This window comes from Triticum dicoccoides, chromosome 5B (assembly GCF_002162155.2).
Source record: "Triticum dicoccoides isolate Atlit2015 ecotype Zavitan chromosome 5B, WEW_v2.0, whole genome shotgun sequence".
In the NCBI taxonomy this organism is placed as follows: Eukaryota; Viridiplantae; Streptophyta; class Magnoliopsida; order Poales; family Poaceae; genus Triticum; species Triticum dicoccoides.
The window spans coordinates 42,643,956-42,651,307 of NC_041389.1; positions in this window are offsets into that span (position 1 = coordinate 42,643,956).

A 7,352-nucleotide genomic window follows, 5' to 3' on the forward strand; every position below is an offset into this window, starting at 1 on the left:
GAAGGGTTCCACGGCTCAGGCCGGAGCGCGTCGTGCCTTGGAATTTGTTAAGGCGTGGTATCCGGGGCTGGACCTAGACCGGCTAGCCGCGTTCCGGTCAGAGGCCCAGGCGGAGCTGGTGGCTGTGGAGGGCGCCCTTGTCGAGCGTGCAGCGGCGATTGCCGACTACACAGACACCAGAGTCTTCATCCCTGAGCGGGCTGCAGGCGGCGAGGAGGTGCCGCCGGAGTGGTTCGGGATGAATCCGGACTATGACGAGGACTTGGCAGAGGTGATTGGCTCCAGCACCGAGGAGGAAGACAAGGCGGAGGACGAAGGCGAGACGGAGTCGCCAGAAGACGGAGCGGGCGACCAGCCTCAGCTCGACCGCGCCTCCAGCAACGAGCCGTGTCCGGGGAAGGCGACTGCCGCCGGAGACGATCAAGCCGAGACTGCCCAGCCGGCCGCCCCAATGCCTGACACCGCCATCTCCTCCGACCCTCCGAACCCGGATGCCGCCTCCTAGGCTGCCGTCTTTGCCTCTGCTTTATCTGCCTTAGTAGTCTTTGACAAACTTTGTTAAATTCGAACAGTTCCACCCGCGGGGTGTATCTTGAATTTCTACTTGATGATTCGGCCAAGGGCCTATGTAATTATTTATCTGAGTTCTATCTTTCCTTGCTCATTGCCCTTTTGGCTTTTCCCTTTGCCGCCTTCCCTTAGTCGCTGCCTTGCCAGTCGGACAACCGCTCTGCGGACTGCCGTTGGATCAAACGCCTGGCTACTTTGGGAAGGCAAGTACTTGGCCATTTTTAGAGTCTTTTTAACAAGTCGGATAGAAAACGGTAAGCCGACTACTAAAGAGTCGGCTTTCCTTGATAGAGGCTAGTAGAAAGCGGCGAGTCGACTACTCATGAGTCGGCTTTTGCTTCAAAGATGCTGGAGGCCGTCTTACGCTATGTTTGTGCTTTGGGTCCTTAGCCATTTTTCGTGTGGGCGCCCGTTCTTCCTCACTCCTGCCAACCAAACAGTCGCCCTGCGAGCTGCGGCTTTTGACAGGAGACGGCTTAGGCACCGCACACTACTTGTCTGACTGCGGGAAGCATCTCATAGCGCGAGGCGGCGAGTCCCCGGGCTGACTAGTCGGGCCCGGTGCCAAGCGGTCATTAACAAAGAGTAATATACTCGAAGGCATAATTCTTATCATACAGATAACAAAAAAGGGCAGTCCCCGAGCTCGTCTCGGGGGGCCCAAAGTATTGGGACTTTAATACAAAGGGTAGCGTGATACATACTGCTTCAACTGTAAAATCTTCGGAGAAGATTTGCATTCCACGGGCGTTCTGTCTCTTTGCCGGAGTCGTCCCTTTTGCATGCTCGGGGCTTCTGAGCGTCGATCAGGTAGTAGGAGTCGTTTCCCAGCACCTTGCTGACAAAGAAGGGGCCCTCCCAAGGTGCTGACAGCTTGTGCTAGCTGGCTGTTCACTGGATCAGTCGGAGCATAAGGTCGCCCTCTTGGAAAGATCTTGGCCTGACCTTCCTATTGTAGTATCGGCGCAGACTCTGCTGGTAGATGCTGGACCGCCTGAGTGCCAACAACCGGCCCTCTTCCAGCAGATCAACGCCATCTTGACGTGCTTCTTCTGCTTCTTCCTTGGTGTACATGGTGACTCGCGGGGAGTCGAACTCTATGTCCGTCGGGATGACGGCTTCGGCACCGTACACGAGGAAGAAGGGTGTGAAGCCGGATGACTTGTTTGGAGTCGTGCGCAGACTCCAGAGGACGGCTGGCAATTTGTCAAGCCAAAAGCTGGCCGAACGCTCCAGTGGTTCGACCACTCGAGGCTTTATGCCAGACAGGATGAGGCCATTTGCTCGGTCTACCTAGCCGTTTGACTACGGATGGGCAACAGACGCTAAGTCCAGTCGGATGCCCTGAGTCGCGCAAAAACGGGCCAAGGCACCTTTGGCAAAATTTGTGCCGTTGTCGGTGATGATGCTGTGCGGTATGCCATACCGAGTCGTGATGTCGGCGATGAAGGTCACTACAGTCGGACCATTCAACTTCTTGATGGGCTTCACTTCTATCCAGTTGGTGAACTTGTCCACAGCAACAAGTAAGTGAGTTAGGCCGCCTCGTGCTGTTTTGAATGGTCCCACCATGTCCAGGCCCCAAACCGCAAAGGGCCACGAAATGGGGATAGTCTTGAGTGCGGAAGCCGGCTGATGTGGCTTGGAGCGGAACATCTGGCATCCCTTGCACTTTTGGACTAACTCTTTGGCCTCTTCCAGGGCAGTTGGCCAGAAGAAATCGTGTCAGAAGGCTTTGGCGACGAGTGCTCTCGAGGCCACATGGTGGCCGCACTCGCCTTCATGAATGTCTTTGAGAATTGCTTGGCCTTGCTCTGGCTCGACGCAGCGCTGGTAGACCCCAGTGACACTACGCGTGACCAGCTCTCTGTTGACTATGGTGTAGGCTGCCGCTCGACGTTGTACTTGCCGAGCCAGGATTTCATCAGTTGGCATCTCTTTGCTTACTAGGAACTTGAGGATGGGCTGGGCCCATGAGGGTGCTGCTATTTCTTCAAGTGTCAGTACTGCGACTTGGACGAGGGCGGCTGGGCTGGGAGGCGGCATGCTGGAGTCCGCAGCAGCTTGCTGACTTGACGACGTCCTCGGGCCGATTGGAGCGGTCCCTGGGCCGAGCTCTGGAGTCTTAGGTATGGCCGCCGCAGTCCCCGGGCCGGGTTCTGAAGTCCCCGGGCCGGCTTTGACTGCAGCGCTCTTGGAGTCGGATCCGACTTCTTCGGGTGGAGTCGGCACAAAGATTGAGTCTGAGTCTGGTGAAGGCTTGATAGACGGCTTGAGGAGGCGCCAAAGGGCGACGCCGGATCGTATTGCTTGGCGGGTGGAGCCGATTCGTGCCAAGGCGTCTGCATGGTCGTTGTCGTTCCTTGGCACGTGGAGGAACTCGCACCCCTCGAAATATCCACAGAGTTGTTGCACAAGGAAGCGGTAGCTCGCCATGTTTGCGTCCTTGGCGTCCCACTCGCCAGATGATTGCTGGACCACCAAGTCAGAGTCGCCATAACACAGGATCCGGCGAATGCCGAGTTCTTTGGCAAGCCGGAGCCCGTGAATGAGCGCCTCGTACTCGTCCACGTTGTTGGAGGCAGCGAAATGGATCTACAACGCATATCTGAGCTTGTCTCCCTTGGCGGAAGTGAGGACGACGCCGGCTCCCAAGCCGGTGCGCATCTTGGAGCCATCAAAGTGCATCCGCCAATGGGTGGAGTCAGGCGCTGGTGGCAGATACTGGGTCTCGGTCCAATCCACGAGGAAGTCGGCCAGTGCTTGCGACTTGATGGTGGTGCGGGGCTCGTAGTAGATGGTGTAGGGAGCCAGGTCGATGGCCCATTTGGCCACTCAGCCAGAAGCATCTCGGCTTCCGATGATCTCGGCTAGTGGGGCTGTGCAGACCATAGTGATTGGATGCTCCTGGAAGTAAGGCTTCAATTTCTTGGCGGCGAAATGCACGCCGTAGCACATCTTCTGGTAGTGGGGGTAGTTCTGCTTGGAGACCGACAGTACTTCACTCAGGTAATATACCGGTCTCTGGACAGGTAGCGCCTTGCCTTCCTCTTTGCGCTCGACTACAATGACTGTGCTGACTACCCGGCTGGTGGCGGCAATGTATAGGAGCATGGGCTCCTTGGGAATCGGAGCCGCCAGCACAGGGGGAGTAGTCAACATTTTCTTCAGTTGGAGAAAGGCCTCGTCCGCCTTGGGAGTCCATTCAAAAAAGGTTGTCTTCTTCATGAGCTGATACAAGGGGACAACCTTCTCGCCCAGCCGACTGATGAATCGGCTGATGGACGCCAAACAACTGGTGAACTTCTGCACATCTAACAGTCGTCTGGGTGCTTCCATCCTCTCGATGGCCTTGATCTTCACAGGGTTGCACTCTATGCCGTGTTCAGAGACCAGGAAACCAAGGAGCTGGCCGGCTGGTACTCCGAAGACGCACTTCTCGGGGTTGAGCTTGATCTGGAATCGGCGCAGGTTCTCAAAGGTTTCCTTGAGGTCTTCCAACAGTGTCCCACGTTTTTCCGTCTTCACTACCACGTCATCCACGTAGACGTGGGCATTTCTGTCGAGTTGCTTGAGGAGGCACTTCTGCATGCAACACTGAAAGGTGGCGCCGGCATTCCTCAAGCCGAACGTCATGGTCAGGTAGCAAAAGGCACCAAATGGCGTGATGAAGGCGGTCTTCAGTCTGTTGGCCGGGTTCAGCTTGATCTGGTGATATCCAGAATATGCATCTAAGAAACTCAACAGCTCGCATCTGGTTGTGGAGTCTATCACCTGATCAATTCTAGGCAGAGCGAATGGGTCCTTGGGACAGGCTTTATTGACGCTTGTGTAGTCGATACACATCCGCCACTGCTTGTTCTTCTTCAGCACCAGCACTGGGTTCGCCAGCCACTCTGGGAAAAACACTTCCATAATGAAGCCGGCTGCCAGGAGCTGGGCTATCTCTTCTCCAACAACTCTTCTCTTCTCTTCTGATAGGCGGCGCAAGGGCTACCTGACGGGCTTCATATCAGACCGGACATATAATTTGTGCTCGGCGAATTCCGTCGGTACACCTGGCATGTCTTTAGGGGACCATGCAAAGATGTCTCGATTCTCACGGAGGAAATCGACGAGCTTGCCTTCCTATTTGCTGTCAAGGTTTGTACCCATGACAGCGTACCTCTCTGGGTGCTCCGGGTCCAAATGTATCTTCTTCGTTTCTCTCGCCGGCTTGAATGATCCTTCTGCTTCCGACTCCTTGGGGTCGGGCGACAACTCGGGCTGCTTGCCGGCCATCGCCACAACCTGATCAAGAAGCCATTTCTCAGCTGCGATCACCAAGGACTCAGCCAGCCGGCTGCTTTCGGCCGCGCAAGTGGACGACTTTCTGTAGTCGCCGGCCACGGTTAGAATTCCCTTGGAGATCGGCATCTTCATATTGAGGTAGGCGTAGTGGGGGACCGCCATGAACTTGGCCAAAGCAGGTCGGCCAAGCAACGCATGGTACAGGCTTTCGAGGTCCACCACTTCGAACCAAACTGGCTCTCGATGGAAATGATCTTTGTCCCCAAAGAGGACGTCTATCAGGATCTTGCAGATTGGTGAGCAGGAAAGGCCAGGGACAATGCCGTGGAACATAGTCCGGCTGCTCTGAAGCTATCTTCGCTTGATTCCTAACTTTTCCATCGTGTCCTTGTATAGGATGTTGATACTGCTGCCTCCGTCTATCAGTACTCGCGAGAAACGGGCGGCCCGCCTATCTGTGACGAGTGTGGCGCCTAAGACCAGGGCGTACGAGCCCGGATTCGGAATCACCTCTGGGTGGTCAGCTCTGCTCCAACTGATAGGTCTTTCCGACGCGACTGCGTTCACCTCTGGAGTGCTTGACGCGACTGCGTTCACCTCTTGCTGCTGCTGGCGCCGGCTTCATCGGTCGTCAGCCACACTGGTGAACACCACATAGGCTCCATGATCATCTGGGAACTCGTCTTGTATCGTGCCGACTGGCCTAATAGCCGGCTGCTGGGGCGGTGGTGGAGGAGGCGGCCCAGCAGGCGGGGGAGGGAGTAGGCCGTCTCCCTTGGCGATTCTGGTCAGCCAGTGGCATTTCCGGGTGGTGTGGTTAGACGGCTTCGCGCCGCTGTGGAACTTGCAGGGGCCATCCAGGGTCTGCTCATAGGAGAACGCCAGCAACCAGTTGGACTTGCCGCCCTTCTGCTGCTTGGTCGGAGGCTGTCCATCCGGCTATTGGTCGTCGACTGTCACCACTTGCCGGTTGTTGGAAGCCGGCTGTGGGGCCATGCGCTTGTGGTCGCTTTGCTGCTGCCGCCGACTGGTGTCCCCAGCCGGAGTTCTTGGAGCCTGAGGGGCGACTTTGCCAGTCGCACTAACTTGAATCTCCGCCTTCATGGAGGAGTCAGCCGTGGCGTACTTGTCTGCTGTGATCAGCAGCTCATCGAGGGTCTCCGGCTCGTCGCAGAGGAACTTGTGTTTGAGGAGGGTGCCTTCCCTGCACCCTGGCATTAAAGTACTCGATAGCCTGCACCTTGTGCATGCCCTCGCAGGAGTTCCGGAGCTCGGCCCAGCGCATGAGGTAGTCGCGAGTGGACTCGTCGGGGCCTTGCACGCACAAGGAGAGTTGGCGAGGCTTGGGAGGTCGCTTGTACGTGCTTGTGAAGTTGCGGATGAAGGCCTCGGTGAAGTTGACCCAGCTGTTGATGATACGAGGCTTCAGACTGTTCAACCATGTCCGGGCCGTGCCCTGGAGCATGAGCGGGACATATCTTATGGCAACACGCTTGTAGTTGTTTGCTATATTGACAGTTGTGGAGTAATCAATCAACCAGTCCTCCGTCTTCACGGTGCCGTTGTATTTGGGCGTGTCTCGAGGGAGCGTGAACCCTTTGGGAAAGGGCTCATCTCGGATGCGGGGTCCGAAACAGGGAGGACCCAACTCGTCATCTTCTTCCAGCGTCAGGGATCGGTGGAGTCGGTCGATCCGGTGGCGGGCATCATTCTCTCTGACTCCCTCTCGGCGGCCAAGGCGGTCGACGAGAGTCGGATGCTCTACGGGCGGCGGGGAGACTCGCCTTTCTCTGCTAGGAGGGGGAGGCAGATAGTCGTCCCGCCATTCCACCGCTTTGGGGCGGCCGTCTTGGTCGCGCTCGATGGTGATGCGAGTCCGACTGTGGCTGACAGCCGACTCCTTGTCTTTCTTTCCGCGGACCCCGCCAGTCGGCGTCCGAGACGTCGCGCCTTGATCTCGGCGGGGTGGCGGGTCGTCGTTTTGTCGTCGCGGCGCCTCCATGCGACAGCCGACTTCATTCCGCGCGACAGCAGTGTCGAGGAGTTGCTAAACTCGCTCGGTCATCAGGCGGCGCTCTTCTCCTTCGAAGTTGCCGAGCTTGTCTGTCGCTGCCTGGGCGGCGCGAATGTTCTCCGCAGGCGTGGCATATACGGGGCGATCGGCCCCGAACAGATTGGCGATTGCCACGCCGCGTTGCCGGACCGCACCAAGGCGGCTAGGCCCAGTCGGAACCGTCGAGCCACCCACGGTGCGATCCATCTCACGTTGGTAGGCCTCCGACAAGCGTCTCATGCTTGCCAGCTTCTTCGCGCCCTCAATGAGCTGAAGGCGGCGCGCATCCAGCGTCTCGGCATCAGCGTCTCCCGGAATCGGCGCGGTCAGGTCTCGCAGAGCCACGTCGAGCGGGTCGTGAGCTCCCTCGCCGTGATCGAGGACGAGGACCTCCGTGACGGTGATTCCGCCGCTCCCCGCGTAAGGGAGCGGCTCATCG